Source organism: Saimiri boliviensis, chromosome 5 (assembly GCF_048565385.1).
Source record: "Saimiri boliviensis isolate mSaiBol1 chromosome 5, mSaiBol1.pri, whole genome shotgun sequence".
Classification (NCBI taxonomy): Eukaryota; Metazoa; Chordata; class Mammalia; order Primates; family Cebidae; genus Saimiri; species Saimiri boliviensis.
Window position 1 is genome coordinate 28,106,953 of NC_133453.1, and position 18,421 is coordinate 28,125,373.

The window sequence follows — 18,421 nt, forward strand, 5'->3', positions numbered from 1 at the left end:
GCATTAAGTTGGTCTTTCAGCCAAAATGAAACAAACACAACACCAATTCCTAACTTTTATGAAGCCTACGCAATTGACCTTCTATCCAATTAAGCAGGCAACAAACCTAGTGTTTTATGTAGAGGTGGTTTCTCAATACTTTGTGACCCATGTTTGTTGATTGCTTTAATGTCATTTCAGTACTACAAAAGGGTTTCTAGATTTTAAAAAATAGTTTAATTCTGTGATATTACACAATTTGCCTTGGTATCAGGTCACTCAAGCTTTTTATGTGTATTTTTAAATTACCATTTTAGGGACACAGTAAGAAAAAACAGCTTTAGTGACATTTACTTATTTTGAGCTCATTAAATAAAATTAAATGTCTACAAGGAAGCTTTTCAAGTCAGTACATGATTATGGGATTTAGCTAAACTTTTGATATGTGACAGTTAAGTTTGTGGGCATGGTGTACATCAGAATTTTGCTTCTTTTTTTTTTTTTTTTTTTTTGAGACGGAGTTTCTCTCTTGTTACCCAGGCTGGAGTGCAATGGCGCGATCTCGGCTCACCGCAACCTCCGCCTCCTGGGTTCAGGCAATTCTCCTGCCTCAGCCTCCTGAGTAGCTGGGATTACAGGCACACGCCACCATGCCCAGCTAATTTTTTGTATTTTTTTTAGTAGAGACGGGGTTTCACCATGTTGACCGGGATGGTCTCGATCTCTTGACCTCGTGACCCACCCGCCTCGGCCTCCCAAAGTGCTGGGATTACAGGCTTGAGCCACCGCGCCCGGCCCCAGAATTTTGCTTCTTATACCTTATGTGGGCCATGTGAATTCAGACAAGCCCAAACTGAGGAATCCCAATTTATGAACCTTCACTTTGTTTATTCAAACTTGAGTGTTCAGAGTTTTTAAACAGTTTATCATAGAAGAAGATTTAACAATGAGATCTGCTCTGTTAATAAATTTTAAAGTGTTCAATATAGTATTGTTAACTTCAGGCACAGTGTTGTTTAGCAGATCTCTAGAACCTTTTCGTCTCACATAACAAACCTTATGCCAACTAAATTTTCCATTTCTCTCTCTCCCCAGCCCCTGACAATCACCATTCTACTCTCTGCTTCTATGGTTTTAACTATTTTTCGATACCTCATTTAAGTAGATTTATACAGTATTGATTCTTCTGTAATTGGCTTATTTTACTCAGCATAATGTCCTTAGAGTTCATCCATGTCATGACCTATAGCAGGATTTTCTTTTTTTTAAGGCTGAGTAATATTTCATCATTTGTATATACCACAATGTCTTTATTCCTTCATCCTTTGATGGACATTAAGAGTTTTTCCATATCTTGGTTATTGTGAATAATACTGGAGTGAACATGGGAGTGCAAATATCTCTTTGAGATGTTGATTTTAATTCTTTTGAATAAAGACCCAGAGTAGGATTGCTGGATTATATGGTAGTTCTGTTTTTAATTTTTTGAGGAAACTCCATACTGTTTTTTATAGTGTCTACACCATTTTACATTCCCACCAACAGTGTAATAGACAAACGTTCCAGTTTCTCCACATCTTTGTCAATATTTTTAATAACACCCACCCTAATAGGAATGAAGTGATATTTCATTATGGTTTTGACTTGCTTGATGATTAGCAATGTTGGGCACATTTTCATGTACCTGTTGGCCATTTGTATGTCTTCTTTGAAGAAATATCTATTCAAGTCACTTGCCTATTTTAAAAATCAGGTTAGTTGGTTTTCTGTTTGTTTGGTTTTTACTACTGAATTATAGAAGTTAAGTGTCTAGATATGGTATTCAATGAGATAGATATCTTCTAGGATAATGATTTTTGAATAATTACAAAAATACTTTTATTGACACCATTTAAATGAATATTGGAAAATATTTTTCTTCTGTCAAGAAATGTTGGTATAAGTTCTTCACTAATTTTTATAAATTAAGTGATGGCCTTATCTCTGTTATGCCTTGATTCCATGAGCATACCAACATTATAGAGCCCTCATATACAAAACATATAACCCTTCTATGGTGGCCAGGGAGGTGTGCCACGTAGGTCTCCCGCTAACAAAGGCCTTGCTGATCAGCTGCAAGGAATGCAATTAGGTGACAGCCTCCAGCACCTTTGGGATCCACCACAGCATCTAAGCTAAGGCCAGGCTTTTCCTGACAACTCCTAGCTAAGGACTGAGCACAATCACTACAGGGCTCCTGACTCCCCGCCGTTCCAACTCACAGTCTCCCCTGTGGGCACTTTTTATGACAGAGCTCCCTGATTGGGCTGGCTAAGACTTTCTCAGAGCTGCACTGTAGTCACAGGCTTTTCCTACTTAATCCTCTCTCCTGCTGCTCACCTTTCACAGGTGTCATGATTTGAAGGCTTTTCCTGTCTACACCACCTCCTTCTCTCCCTTATAGGTCAAAAGCATTATCTCAATAAATCTCTTGTACTTTGTTTCCATCTTGGGATCTGCTTTCCTGAGGTCCTAACCAGCACACCTTCCTTGAGTCCCAAATGCCTTTCTAGCTATAGCGCCATTTCTTTTTCTGCTCTACCGCAGTACTTCTCACAAGAGTGGTCTAAAGCTGTGGTTTTCACTTTCTACTTCCTGCTCACTTGTAAACCCTCATCTATTTGTCTTCCATTATCAGTACTCCACTGAAAAACTGCCATGAAAGTCCCCAACTGACTTTCCTCCATGTTATACATCCAACAGGTACTTTCCTATCATCTTATTTTGTCTCTCACTGACACTTGATATATTTTTTCTGTCCCCTCAAAAAAGCAAAACAAACTTCTCACTCTCAAATCAGAGAGGTGATATCAGGTCCTTTTTAAGAGCATAGCCTCCGGATTTAGATAGCTTTGATTCGAATTCTACATCTGCCACTCTTGAGCTGCATAAAGTTGGGAAAATTGTTTAATCCCACTGTGCCTCAGTTTCCCTGTCTGTAAAATTGGGGTAATAATAGTACCTGCTTTTTGAAATTGAGAGGATTGAAAATAAGGCAATCAGAGTACTATTTGGCACTGTAATTGCTAGTCATCATCCTCCTCCTCATTATCATCATTTAAGGATACATGTTTTGGTTTTTTTCTCCCCCCTCTCTGTGTGCTCCATCCCTATCTTCTTTGCTGGTTGCTTCTTACAAATGAGACCTCTCAATGTTGGAGTGCTCCAGAGCTTGATCAGATGCCCGCTTCTCTAGCCATACTTTCTCCTAGCCCTGTGAATGTATATACCACCTATAGATGCCTATTGCTCCTAAATGCGTCTCCTCAGCCTTGACCCAAGTCCAACAGCATATTTGACATTTTTACTTGTATAAAAATGTTTTAACATATCAAAAACGGGACTCATGATAATTTTACATCTTGTCGAAACCTGTGCTAAGATTCCCCCCATCCCCAGTTCCTTACTTGCTTAAGTTGAAAATCCAGGAATCTTTTATTTTTCCTCTTTTATCTATCAGACTTAATCCCTTAGTGACTCTATTTCTACTATCGCCTCCTTGGTCCAAACCAGCAAGGTTTCCACATCTCTAGCCTGGATTACTGAAATCACCACCAACCTGAGCTGCTAGCTCTCACTTTTGTTCCTGTCTGCGGTGGATTAAGCACCCAACTGCCAAGTTTCTCTTTTTAACAGGTAGTGATACTATGTTTGTAGTGTTCTTTTGTTTGTTTCGAGACAGGGTCTCATGCTGTCACCCAGGCTGGAGTGCAGTTGTGTGATCACGGCTCGCTGCAGCCTTGACCTCCTGGGCTCTGGTGATTCTCCCACCTCAGCCTCCTGGGTAGCTGGGACACACAACTATGCCTCTTTCGTTCCTTTCTCTCTCTCTCTTTTTTTCTCTCTTTCTCTCTCTCTTTCCTCTCTCTCTCCCTTTCTTTCTTTTCTTTCTTTCTTTCTTTCCTTCCTTCCTTCCTTCTTTCTTTCTTTCTTTTTCTTTCTCTTTCTTGATGGTATCTTGATATGTTGCCCAAGCTGGTCTAGAATTCCTGGGCTCAAAGGATCTACCTGCCTTAGCCTCCCAAAGTTAAAGTATCTTTATTTCCCTCTTTAAAATGCTCTTTTGGCTTCTGATTGAATTTAGAATGAAATCTGAACACTCTCCTTGGGACTACATGACACTATACGTCCTGGTGACAGTCTCCACTGTTTCCCACGGTCTCTTTCTGCAGTGGGTTAAGCACCCAATTGCCAAGTTTATCTTTTTAACAGGTAGTGAAATTGTGTTTGTGTTGTTGCTTTGTTTCACCCAGGCTGGAGTGCAGTGGAGCACTCACTGTCTCCTGTCAGTGCTCTTTACTTGTTCTCAGCCAGGCTGGTCCACTCACTGGCCTTTGAACACCCTAAACTCTTATCTGCTTCAGGGGCCTTGGGTTTGCTCTTCCCTCTAAATGCAGTGATTTTCCTTATCTCTCCCAGGCTGGCTACTTTAACTCAAATTTCAGGTTTTGACTCAGAGGGCATCACCTCTGGGAGGCCACCATTGACCAGTTAACGAAAGGAACATCCCTACCCTTGATTCTTCAGGTTTTTCTGCCATTCATGAAAAATTGAAATTATCTTGGTTATTTCTTTGCTTGTTTATATTCTGTCACTCCACATTAGAATTTAACCCCCTTGAGAGAGTGACCTTGTCTGTCTTGTTTATATTTGTATGCCCACCACCTAGAGTAGTACCTGGTATACAGCAGGTACTTAATAAATATTGGCTGCATTAATAAATGAATGGCTGAATCTTGGCAGACAGCAGACATTTTTACAAAGCAATGACAAGATAATGATTCACAATTTAGAGACCACTCTGAATAATAAAATATAGACACAACTCTTATTTTCTCCACTAGAAATTGTAGATGTCAGATAGCAAAGTGGTAATATTAAAAATGTTAAAAATAGAAACTATTTTAATATTTAAAAAATTTCAAAAACTAACATCTTGCCGGCCGGGCGCGGTGGCTCAAGCCTGTAATCCCAGCACTTTGGGAGGCCGAGGCGGGTGGATCACGAGGTCGAGAGATCGAGACCATCCTGGTCAACATAGTGAAACCCCGTCTCTACTAAAAATACAAAAAATTAGCTGGGCATGGTGGCACGTGCCTGTAATCCCAGCTACTCAGGAGGCTGAGGCAGGAGAATTGCCTGAACCCAGGAGGTGGAGGTTGCGGTGAGCCGAGATCGTGCCATTGCACTCCAGCCTGGGTAACAAGAGTGAAACTCCATCTCAAAAAAAAAAAAAAAAAAAAAACAACCTAATATCTTTGTCATGGACTGCTATATAAAGTACAGGTTATTCTAAAGTTTATGTAGATACTGGTGTGAGGAAACATCAACATTTCTTAAATATCTATTATGTGCCTTAAACTCAGGTAGGGTCTTCACATTAAAAATTTATATATGTATATATTTGTCAGAATATGCTCACTTTCTACTTTTACATTAAATTGATTTAAAATAAGCCATAATATTTAAATATAAAATAGAATTTTCACAAATATATTATTTCCTTTTATGTTTATAAAATAACACTTGATAAATCTAAGTAATATAGATTATGGTACCTTAAGATAATTTAGGAAACTATAAAATTACTTCTCATTGGGATGTTATGCATTTTATATTTTAGTACATCATAAATTAGGAATAAAAATTATGCTATATTTTAAGTAGAATACTTTCCTTAATATTTTAAATGATTACTTAAGGTAAAGGAAGACATTTAAAATATAAAAATGGCAGCAACCAGCTAAGCCAGGTGATTTACTAAGTACTTGGCCGGTAGGGTTTCAGTGAGATAGCCAATTGGTCATTTAACCGATTTAAAAACTGAAGCATAGAAAAGTTAGGTAACTTGTCTAAATTAACCCAGCTAGTAATCATCTCAGCAAAGATACAAACCCAGATCACTCGATTTCAAGCTCTTAACCCATTGCTAGACAATGGTTCTATAGCCTGAAAAGGTAAATCACCCTAATGAGAAAAAGCTGAGTTCTTTACTGCTCTAGCTGCAGCAGTAAAACCCACAAGGGATTTTTCTCTTGGTTCAAATAATATTTTATTCGAACTTAAGTTATAAACGTCTATGATGAGCTCTATCACCAGAGAGACCTAGATCTCTGCAGTTGTGGGTGAAGTTCTATGGGAATCCTTCGGTGTATTAGACGGCGGCAGACTCCCTTGGGTATCTCACTTTCATGAGCAGTAGAAATTCACACAAGTGCTAACAGGAAGATTTGAAAGGCTCCCTGAGCTGACCCACAGTCTCAATGCCCCTTGCCTATGCTTCCAAGTAGGAGATTCTGACTTGATCAATTCCATAGTTTTGATCATAGCCAGCAGTGACTGTCATGGTGTGCAGGCGGTACTTAAAGCTCCCTGAGGGATGAAATGCCTCATCACTCAGCAACCACTTTGGCAAATGAAAGGGTGACATTCATTGACTCTGACCAAGTGAATAAGAGAAACAGTACCTAATTCTCTGGAGGAAAACATGATAGAAAAAAAATAACTGCTGACTTTAAAAAGCGCTTCTAATCCAATTGTAAAATTTTCACAAGTCCATATAATAACTACAAATCTATTTGCAGTTGGAAATCCAGACACTTTAAGGAGGGTCTCAACAAAGTCATGTTTCAAAACATATGTTATTTTATTCATTTATTTACTCAATATTTACTAAGCCCCTATTATGTGTTAGATACAATTCTGGGTCTCAAGGATACAGCCTGAACAAAAAGTCCCTGATCTCAAGGTGAAGGACAGATAAATAGATAACATACCAGGTGGTGATAAGTGTGAGGAACAAAAATAAAATTAAGTAAGAAACAGAGCACTGGAAGAAGAGAAATGGATGCTGTTTCCACATGGTAGTCAGGAAAGGAAGGTCTATTTGATAAGATACCTGAAGAAAATAAAGGGGAGAAACTTTCTGACCATTTGTGGAAAGAATAGCAAGAGCAGGATGATGCATGAGCCATTTATAGAAATCAATGTGGCTGGAGCAGAGTCAAGATGGGGAAGAGGAGGAGCAAAGAGTACCAAGAAGTATCATGGAACCAAGGCAGATGCCACTTTGTGGACTTCCCTAGGACTAAAGCTTTTACTCTGAATGAGATGAAAATTGGTTAGAAGGTCTTGAGCAAAGGAGAAACATGATGATGGTTCACAGTGTAAAGGGATTGTGCTGGATAAAAGATTATAGGAGGCAAGGTGGAAGCTGACAAATCAGTAGGAAGCTACTCTGGTTGTTCAGGAAGGAGACAATGGTTTGAATCAAGGTAAGTGCTATAAGGGTCATGAGAAATGGTCAGATCTAGATGTATTTTGAAGTCAGAAGTGGCAGACATTGCTGATAGCTTATGTGTAGAATGTGGCAGATAAAGAGAGGGGTTTATGGATGATCTGGTGCCATTTATGGAGATTGGGAAAATTGGAAGAGAAACCATTTAATGAAAGATTTTTAAAAAATGAGTTCTTTTGGAAACCTGTTAATTTTGAGACAACTTTAGATAGCCAAATGGAGTAAACAGTTGGATACAGAAGCCTGGAATTCAGGGGATAGGTCCACACTGACGATAGCATTTTGGGAGTCATCCAAAATATGGGGACATAGTTTAACACAGGGATCTAAAGAGATTACCAAGGAAGAGAGACACAATGGTAACAGCTCACAGTTGAGAGAATGTTTAGTATGTGCCAGGCATTATGCTAAGTGTTTACTCATATTAAGCTCAACCCTCATAGCAGCATTATGAGGTAGATACCATTATTCAGTACTTGAAGAAGCTGAGGCACAGAGAGGCTAAAGCTAATCTGTTCCCGATCGCAAAGCTAGAAAAATGAAGTGGCAAGATTCAGACACAGACAGGTACCAGAGTCCTCCACAGAGGAGCAGGGTCCACATCGCTACTTTCAGACCTTGTTTCTGCTTCGGCATCCTGTACTCCCCCCAGGAATGGTCAGAAGAAAAAATAAAAACAAAAGTCAGAGTTTTGCACCATTTAAATTCTAGGCTCACACAAATCATTAACACTAGAAAAGGGAAGATTCATAAACAAGCTGTTAAAAATGAAACACAAAAATCAAACAAACCTTCCCTTAAAAGAAAGGCAAGCAACCCGAGGAGAGAAACTAAGATACTTTTTCATCTTACTCTATTTACTAGATTTCATCTATAGGTTGTAAGATGCCTTTCGATTTGAGAATCTAAAAGCAGGGGGAAATGTGTCTTAGAATTAATGAAATATGATATTTAAACTTTTTCAGCACCCTGCTTATTTTGTCGACTAGGCTTTAAGCATTATTTCACCAGGAAGGCATTGTTCTTTATATGCTGACCATTACAGTAGAAGACAATGCCTCCTCTATAATAGAAATGACTTTCTTTTCTAAGAATAATATTCCATGTGAGCAGTAAAACCTTCATTTTTAACCCTCCAGTGATCTTACTGTGCATAACAGTTCAGAGTGATGTTCATAATGATGGTTGATCATGGGCACAAGAAACGTGTATAATTTAACGTTTTCATTGAGAGTGGTATCTTTATCTCATTATCTTGATATCTCTAATATAGTGGGGGTTTGGCAAGTCTTTACTAAATTAAAATATAGACATTTCAACTTAAAATGTTCTTCCTAGTGTCAAATATTACTACCTACGTATGCAAAATGTATATACAATTCTCACCTTTTGTCACTTTAAATTTTACTGATGTGCCCAGGTGCAATATTTAAGAAGATAACCATGTTATTTTTGCTGAGTTAATCTGTATATTTATCAAATTTCTTTATCTTGGGTATCTCTGAACATGACCAAACAGAGCACGCAGCGTGCCACTAAAGAAGTTTTTCCATTATCCAGGGTTGGCAAAGAGGAATTGCAAAGAGGCAAACAATTAAAACAGTAGCACAAACCTCAAAAACATTATGCTAAATAGTGGTGATGGCTGCACAACAATGTAAATATATAATTTCACTCAATTGTGCACCTAGAAATTAATTCTGTTTTATATACATTATGGCAATAAACAAAATAAACTGTAGGGAAGCTACAGCGCTACATTTCTCCATCCCTATTTAAGTGGTTTTCTAAATTAATTCTGTGTTGTATACATTATGGCAATAAACAAAATAAACTGTAGGTAAGCTACAGCGCTACATTTCTCCATCCCTATTTAAGTGGTTTTCTAAAGACATGGCAGGAAAAGTGGGAATGCACATACCCACTTACAGAAGCACATGTGCACACATCTACCAGCATAGCATGCTTCTTGTCTCCAAACAAATGATTTTTCCCAACTCCTCCAAAGCCAGCATCAATCCTGAAATTTAGTTTTTAGTTTACTTCAAACATGCAATTTACCAATTGATTTTAGGGTATCTCTTAACTCAGTACTTGCTTACAGATCCCTGGAATACAGGCCTAAATTTGCCCTGGGTTGAAGAGGGCTCCTTTGAAGTCACAAGCTGTATGTCCCTGGGTCATTTACAATGGGACCTCGTCACCTGCTGGGAGAATCTGAGAGGCTGTTTTAGAAAGTCTCAAAAACAAAGTTTCCCAGGGTTGGGAGGTCAAATACTTTGGAAGATACAGCTTGACATCTTTTTCTCCTAGGACTGGGATATGATGGAAAGGGCACACAGCCTTGCCAGCTGGCAAATCTCAGTTCCACATCTGGCCCTGCTCCCATTTCCCATGTGATCTGATGCAAATTATTTCTCTGACCTCAGTCTCCTTATCTATAAAATAGGGAATATTAGTACTTATTTTGCTTGGTTGTTGTGAATATGGGTTATCATGTAGGCACAAAGTAAATAATCAAGAAACTGTATGTTTTTTTTTTTTTTTTTTTTTTCACTAACTACAGTATCCTGATGTGACCAATGAGAGTTTAAGTCTTGAGGCTGGTCTCCAAGCTTGTCTGCATGAAGGCTTTGCTTGTGATCCAGTGGCAGGCCAAATAAAATCTGTCATACCGAAGGCCATCTAGGATAATGGAAAGAAATCAAATGGTTCTTTTAAACCCAAAGCTACTATAGCTACTTTGCTTTATATGGGGAGTGACAAACTCATATCAATAGAAATCAGTCAGTACCAATCCCTTCCCTGAAGAGTCTAATTGGGGCTGACAAAAGCAAAGACCTGGATTTCAATGGCTGTCTCTGATGCCACTACACGGAAAGAGCAAGACTAGATAACCTCCTGTTTACGCCAGCCTGTTGATGTGTCTGTGGTTATGCAAGGGTGGAGAGCATAACTCTTCTGCCTAATAAAGTGAAAGGAGTAGAAATTTGAGGAAAGTTCTGAAGCAGCAGCACTACTGCGATAGCTGTATAAATTCCCTTATTATCCCCAAGCCTTTAATAGAAAGTGCTACACACTCACCTGATGTTTTTTGGAGGGCTGGGGGAATCAAGGAGAACGTTCTTTATTCAGCTTCAGGGGTTGTGTGGCACAGTACAGACAGCTCTTGTGGGAAACATCACAATTCATAACATAACATTAGAAGAAGCAATTCAGAGCCAGAGTTGGCCAGGAAAGGCACAAACCACCCTCACCTTTCCCTCCTCTGTCAGAATTTATGCTAAGAATGAGGAATATGGGGTTCCCACCACATGTGGGATAAGGCTCAAATCCATTCCACTGTGTTGAAAAAGAGGACACCTCAGCTGATACCTGAGGCACTCTAGTAATGGGCTAAGAAATTGGCAGGAAGAAGGGTGCCCTTGCAGTTTCAGATACTGTTACATGCCCCTAAGCAAAACTCAGGATGGCAGAGCAGGAATACACTCTACTGTCTACTTCTTGCAAACAAAAGATCTCGTTAACTCTGGAGAAGAGATTTATTTTTTTCTATAGAATTGTTGTTATGTACTTACACATAAAACATATGTCTAGCTTCTCAAAGGAAACTGGCTTCAAATGAGAACCTTCATCAAATTGTCCTTTCAAAGTGTTTATCACTTGCTAAGATGCATATTTCATACTTTAGCTCTCTGTTTGGATAAGAGATTGATACCTTCATTGAAGACTCTTATTTCTTGAAAACAGAGAAATGGTGTGCATGGAGACAGGCTTGTTCTTAAATATAGCTTAAATGTAGAGATAGATAAGCTATCCTTATTTATTGTACTCTGTTTCAGAGTTTGCTTTTTTTTTTTTAACTGCCTGCTAGGTTGCTTCTATGCTACAATTAGAATTTAATCACTGGTAATTTAAGACTAATAGACCCACAGATGGACATCTGTAATTAGGACAGTATTTTTTATTTTTGTTGCACCACTCACTTTTTTTCTTTTTTAAAAAATACATTTTTATGTTAGTGAAGCAAACCACTAAAACTACTGAAAGTACTAGTTGTTATTTCAGTTATTTCCTCTGTAAAATTCAGCAACTCATTTTCAGCCGGCTAGTTATCTATCTGAAGGGAGGATAGCTGTCACGCTCAGTGCTTGCAACACAGTAGGTTCTCAGTAAACATGTGACATGAAATAAATTAAAGATTGAATAAATATATCAGTGAACTCATGAATGAATAAACTAATGAGAGTTGCCCCAATTTCTCTCCATTTACATAGGTAACAGTACTGCTCTCTGCCCGACCTTGGTACCATTTCCCCATCAACAGCATTCCCAACAACAGCACATGCACGCTGGCACCAACCAGTGTGATTATATAAATGTTTGTCTAGGAAAATGGATACATAAAACATTTTAGAAGTCTAGTCTTATGAGATAGAAAGGTTGAAGTCCAGGGAAAGGAAAGGAATCTCTCTTCCCCTTCAAGTGCTTTCCATTTGTTCAGTGAGTACTGGTTACATAAATGACTAGCGAATGCTAAATTATGGCTCTTACTCTCTTTCATCTCAGTGCCCTTGATTTTCCCAAAGAATTTTTACAAATGGCATAAAATAGAGATTTCAATATTTAATAAGACTGTACACTTAATTACAGTATTGTTTTCTCCTATAAGTGATACTAATGAATTTACACAATATTATTCAAGATCAAATGGGAGTTCTCTCTTCCTTTCTCCCTCTCTCTCTTAACCGACTGGTTCTTCATGGATCTGTGTGCTTGTGATTAGACAGTTACAGAACTCCATCCAAAACTGGAATTTACATAGTGCTATGAATTTATAATAGTTCATCTTATGGTGATTAAAAGAAGATGCTATACATAGCATTAATGGAACTATAATGGGTAATATTACATTGCCTGAATAAAAGATTATTAAGGTTATTAATACCTAGAGATTACCAAGATTTCTTTTAAGGTTTATAACTCTCAGACCTGAGTGACTTTGCCTTTTTCTTTCATTATCGATACAGTGAGAAAATCTGCAATTAGATTATTTGCAATCACGTAGGACAGGTGTGTAAGCACAGGAACAGGAAGACTCAGACGCCTGACGTGTGTGACACTAGAATGTATAATACAAAAATATTTATAGACTGGAAGTTGATAAATAAAAACAAAAATTCTAAATCTGTTTGTGTATTTTGGAAGGCTTATTTTTTTTTTTCTTTTCTGAGATGGAGTCTTGCTCTGTTGCTAGTCTGCAGTGCGGTGGCACCATCTCCGCTCACTGTAACCTGCGCATTCCGGGTTTCTGATTCTCCTGCTTTAGCCTCCCAAATACCGAGACTACAGGTGTGCACCATCATGCCCAGCTAATATTTGTATTCTTAGTAGAGACGGGGTTTGACCATGTCGGCCAGGATGGTCTCGATCTCTTGACCCCATGATCTGCCTGCCAAAGTGCTGGGATTACAGGCATGAGCCATCACACTCAGCCGGACTTAATCTTTTTATGATAAAAATAATTAGTGCATATTTACATAAATTTTAAACAGAAAAGAAAAGGAGGACACAAGAAAATATGTTGGCATTTGTAGGTTGGCTCCAGTAAATTCCAAGTACCAGCAACTGAAGGTGAACTCTCGTTGTTTCCAGGCTTCCCTTGCATGATTTGGGATTAGAATTGTCCAAATACCGTGAGTAATATGGAAGTTCTCTGAAGGGTAAGTTGGTGCTCTGATTTAACATTTACTTTCTGAAAGTTCGACTGGAAACATAAATGAGAGCCCTTGCTGTGGCAGCTTCTTGGAGATGGGGGTGATATGCAGAGTCTCTCTACTTGGAACTTCATCAGTTTATTCCCAAATCCTGGCAGAATGAATTCAACGCTTGCTTGGTCATTGCTGTTACCATTTCCTGCTTAAGAAGCAAGACCTAGTGCTTAAATATCCACCGTCAACCTCCTCTTTAATACTGCCTATTTCAAATGCTATGGCTATGGACTATTCAAATAATGACTATCTAAAAGATAAGTGATGTACTATGCTGCGCTTTTTTCTGAAAAATGCTCTTACAGTTTTGAATTTATAATTCATAAATATCCATTGATACTTCTGTACTTTCTACCTCTTTTGAAGACAGCCTTCAGATGAGGTTTTATCCTATGGGCTTTGGTGATTAACAGCAAAAAAAAATTATGTTGTTATAATACTTAATATTTATCATATCCTTTTCAAGAGATGGTCAAAATATGTTAGACATTTTCTCCTTTGTGTCAAATGCTTTTATAAACTACTACCACTGGCTTATTTTCAAATGGTTTATTCTCATTATACCTAAATAGTCATGCAAAAGTAAAATAATTTCTCTCATAAAATAAAAATTATGAAAATAAAAAGGACAAGGTCCACTTCTTTCATTTAATCTCTTTGTATTCATTTAATAGAGTGCTTAAATCAGGGGTTCCAGTAAATTTTCCCATTGTCTTACATTAGATGCCCATCAAAGGACATTGTGTTTTAATCCAAGACTATGAAAAACCTATTGTAGATATACAACAACAGAATAAGTTACTAATTAGTAAAAAAGATGCAAAATTGAGATCATGTATTAGCATGATTTAGAACTAATTTTATGCTTTTTTTGGTTTAGCTTTTCCTTGGGAGTATCCATATGTTTTTTAAGTGCATCTTAAATCACTCTTTCTGTATCTATGAGCACAAAACACCAAACTAATAGTTATATTGAAGATGTTTTATTTCCACAAATTCTAAGATAGTGACATCTGAAATAATCATTTAACAATTTAAATGAACTTTATACAGAACACAGATCCATTTTTCTTGATTCAATAATAATAATGATATTCCAATAGACAAATTTCCTTATTAAACAGCAGAAAACTTCCAAGAAGTATTTCCCCTACTTTTGTGTGATATTAAAAAGCTTTGGAAAGTGTTCTATGAGAGCTAAGATTTATATATATTAACAATACAGCCAAGGTGCCCCTTTCTTTTTACTGCAGGTTTCTAGACTTTCAGCTCCTTAAAGTTTATGATAATAGTAGAATCTAATAATGATTAGATTCAGCTTAATATTTGTTCTCAATTTATAGCTATAGAAGTAACTTGAAGTCCCTATCTGAAATCATTCTAGAGATGTACAAATAGTTGAATGACACTTCTAAGGACTGTTCTATTTAAATAAGAGGAACAGTATACATTATGTTATTTTCTTGACAATTTGTGGTGGTAAAAATCCCTTCACTATGTCTGCTGTTTCTGGTTTTCTGCAGACATGGCTATAGAAAGGGTGATTAGAATGCACTTAAAAAAAAATAAGGTCCTAACCCAAGAAAAAGCTAAAAAGAACCTTCTATGGGGAAGAAAGCACTAAAATTAGTTGTCAATCATGGCAATACCTGATTACAATCTGGTGTCTTTTCCACTTAGTTGCACTTCTTCAGTTGTTCTTGACATTGGTTTTTCACTGCAGTACCTCTTGCATCCATTTCTCTATTTTCAGTGTCCCTGAACTAGTCCTCAGGGACTCCAGAACCTATGAGGTTTGACCTTAAGTACAGGATCTTAGGTAAGTCATTTAGTGATACAGAAACCCTGTGAACCTGAGTTTCCTCATATGGAAAATGCAAGAGTGAGGGGAAAATGAAATATCTAATGTGCTTCTGTCCTCTAAAATTTCATTATACTGCAATTCCAATCCAGGCCCCTCTTATAGCAGAACCCTGTCCTTGCTGATCTTTCTACCTTCAACCTGAATTCTGGCAATTCAGATTTATTCTAGCAATTTAAATCACTTTTGACTTAATCTTTTTGTTAACTTCATTTGCTGTTCAAAGTTAAAACTGTCACTGACTTTTTCCAGATACTCCTGCTTGCTTTTCAAACTTGAGTAAAACCACTGTGCAAGCTAGAGTTATTCTAGACTTCTTGGCAGAATTCCATGCAGGTAACGTGGCTTGTTGGCCATAAGTATCTAAAGTCACAGCCACAGGTAATCCATTTCCTTCTTGGCTGTTAGGGAAGGGCCTAATTAGTGAATCCAACAAATTCCACTCCCCACCCACTTCTTCCATGGGTTAGTTCTATGCTTCTTCAGGCTTGGTGCCAGGCTGCTGCTCTGAGAGCGATCAAATTACCGTTAGAGCCAGCCAGCAACAGCACAATGCTGTTTATCTACTTTCTACCCCACAATTCTTTTTCTTCATCAAAAGTTCTGCTCCTTTCTTTTTCTTCCTAAGGAAATCTACCACTTCTCCCATTTGCTTATAATGAATCTATGATTTTGTTATAATTTTTAATGAAATAAAATAAGTTACCCTTTTTGTTCACAGTAACACATCACCGAATTTCACATAATTTTATGAGGATTAACTTCAGGAACAAATGAAATAAATCCCTCCTCCTGCCCCAAAAAAGCCCTTTTCATCTATCAAATGTGCTAAATGTACTAGAGAAATGCAAACCTGAATGCTTCAGAAAAATTAGGCATTTACAATGTTCACAAATACGGACATTTTATTACCATTTCCGTCATAGATTTCTACTTAAATTGGCTTTCTTGTTACAATTGTCTTTGTGAGATTAGTGTAAGAAATGAGAGCATAAAAAAGTAGAAGCTATAATACGCCAAGGTACATTTGGCAAAAAGAATGACTCATCTTCATGAATTCTGTGTGTATTCATGAAAGAGCTCAGTTGGGCGGCCAGGTGACCTGTGGGAGTGGGTTATTTACCTGGGAGGACCTGGAAAGCTTTTTACACAGTGTCAACAGGATTGTTGTTAAGCAGCAAGTTGGCAAATATGGAAAGGTTGTCATTAAACAATGTTGGGATTCAGATCTATTGACGTTTATTTGCTTTTCAGCTCTTCAGCAACTCATAGAAAGAACCAAGCTGTCTGTTTTAAAAAAGCACACACATCATTGCACTACCTCTCTCTTTTTAAAGCTCTTGGCAACCCCAAAACAGGGTGAAATAATCCTTTAAGGTGAGGGCTGTTTTTTACATGGTCTTCTGTAAATGAACTTTAGGGGAATTCATGAACTTATGCAAATATATGTTGCATTTGGTATATAATTATTTGCATGCACACAATCTTCTGTCTAGGGGAGGAGGATGTGGGCACATCTTTTATTAGAATTTTAAAGAGGTCTGTGAATCAACATAGTTTATATACTTCTAATTCAGGGTCTAAATTGGCAGCTTTAATGTCATGGGTGGGGAAGGGGACAGAGGAGACACTGGCATGATGCATGTTCCTCTCATGCACAATTTTTTAGAGCGTCATGAAAGTAGGTAGACATGGTAGACATGAAAGTAAGAGATGGAGAACCACGGTCACTGCTGCAAAGGTGAGAATGGTCTGTTGGGAACAATTGAGTGGAGACAGAAATTAATGTAGCCTTTCTAAGCAAGGGCATGAGGACAACCTCACCTTGTTCATCCAGGCAGGAAATTTTTCTAGCTTTTGGTAGTCTTTGGAAAACTATCGGCAAGTACTCCTCTTCTAAGGGTCTCACTCACCAATTCCAGGTCAGGTGGATATGGATCAGGACTTACTGCTGTTGCATGTGGCCCATTACACAGTCCTGAGGCTTACATCCAGAGTCCCCTAAATAACCCTGTATTTGCTAAATAAAGGGAGACTGATGACTCAGAGTTTGTGATGTTCTGTCCCCCAACCCAGATACTTTCCCCAAATCCCGTCAAGGTAGCAGCCTTCAGAAATGGCCATCTAACATATCCATTACTTTGATTTTGGTAACTACATGAATGTCAGAGATGCTTTTTTTCACAGGTTGCCACCTTTCACAATGCCTTCTACAGTCAGCTCAGTGCATTCACATGCATCCACCCTATGTAAACAGCAACAAAGAGAAGTTTGCTCTAGCTGGCTAGAGCTTCTCTCCAAAATAAGCCTCCTCCTCAGAGAATTGTGGGGGATTTTTCTGTTTGTACTTTTTGTATGTTTGTTTTTGGTCTTATTTGGTCTCTTGGTTTCTAAGGTCAGAGACAAGTTGGTGAAAACCCATAGTCCTTGGTGTATGGCTCATTTGTAGAATTGAGCCTCATCTGCCTGCTTCTCCTGAAGAAGTTGTTCTACTGGTACCCCATCAGCTTCACTCACCACTGTTTATGAGCCAGTGACTATTGGGCTGTCCCCTCCCCTGCACACCTTGGCACCTTACCTGGCACATGGCCCTGCCTTATTTTTGGTTTTATTTTTGAGGTGGTAGGGAGTGAGAATCAAACTTAGATTTCCCTTGAAGTTTTAGATAACATTCTTAAAATAGGCTCTTTTGCTTCCTACAATCTTTCCAGTTAACTGCACACATGCACACAAACTCCATTTCCACAGAATGTGAGATTTTACTCATCAAAAAGTCAAGTTATCAGAATTAACCGGCAACCTGTTTACTTCAGCAGTGCTGAATCTGCGTTCATATTTTAAATATGTCTATGTGTACTGATGGTATCATATGTTTTTCAACTCTAAAATGTATCCTCTAGAATTAAAATGAAAACACTGTTGTTGAAACACAACCACCTCGAGTATAACCGTGTAGATAGTCATTTGCATATAATTGTAACAGTGCATGGTGAAATGTAATCATACGGTCCCTAATTTTGTGGATTTTGGATACCATTTCCCCCATAAAAGTTGAACAGACTTTTAAGTCTTGCTTCATAAATGTATTAGTTCCCTACTGCTGAGATAACACATTAGTGGCTTAAAACAACACCAATTTCTTTTTGTACAGTTCCGGAGGTCAGAAGTCCTCAGTGACTTCCACTGGGTTAAAATCAAGGTGTCTGCAGGGCTGTGTTCTTCTCGAGGTTCTATGTGTAAATCCACTTAATTGCCTTTTCCTCCTTTTAGAAGCTGCCTGTATTCCTGGGCTCGAGACCTCTTGCTTCATCTTTAAAGACAGCAGGGTAATGTTTTCAAATCTCTGCTTCTCTCACTGTGACCCTCCTTCTGCCCTCTTACAAGGATGCTTGTGATTACATTGGGCCCAATTGGATATCCAGGGACCCTTTTCCCCCACCCCTCTGCTTAGCCACAGCTGCAAAGTCCTTTTAG

General features: G+C 38.2%; 1 protein-coding gene across 9 annotated transcripts in view; it reads left to right on the plus strand.

Annotated features, from left to right (window-relative positions):
• The window catches only part of IKZF2 (IKAROS family zinc finger 2), a 229,016-nt gene that overhangs the window by 209,986 nt on the left and 609 nt on the right, over nt 1–18,421 (plus strand). For all 9 annotated transcript variants that reach the window (XM_039470175.2, XM_003925578.3, XM_074399069.1 and 6 more), the window contains one exon: nt 12,971–18,273. The gene's annotated coding sequence lies outside the window, so the exon portion shown is untranslated. The remainder of the gene's footprint in view (nt 1–12,970; nt 18,274–18,421) is intronic.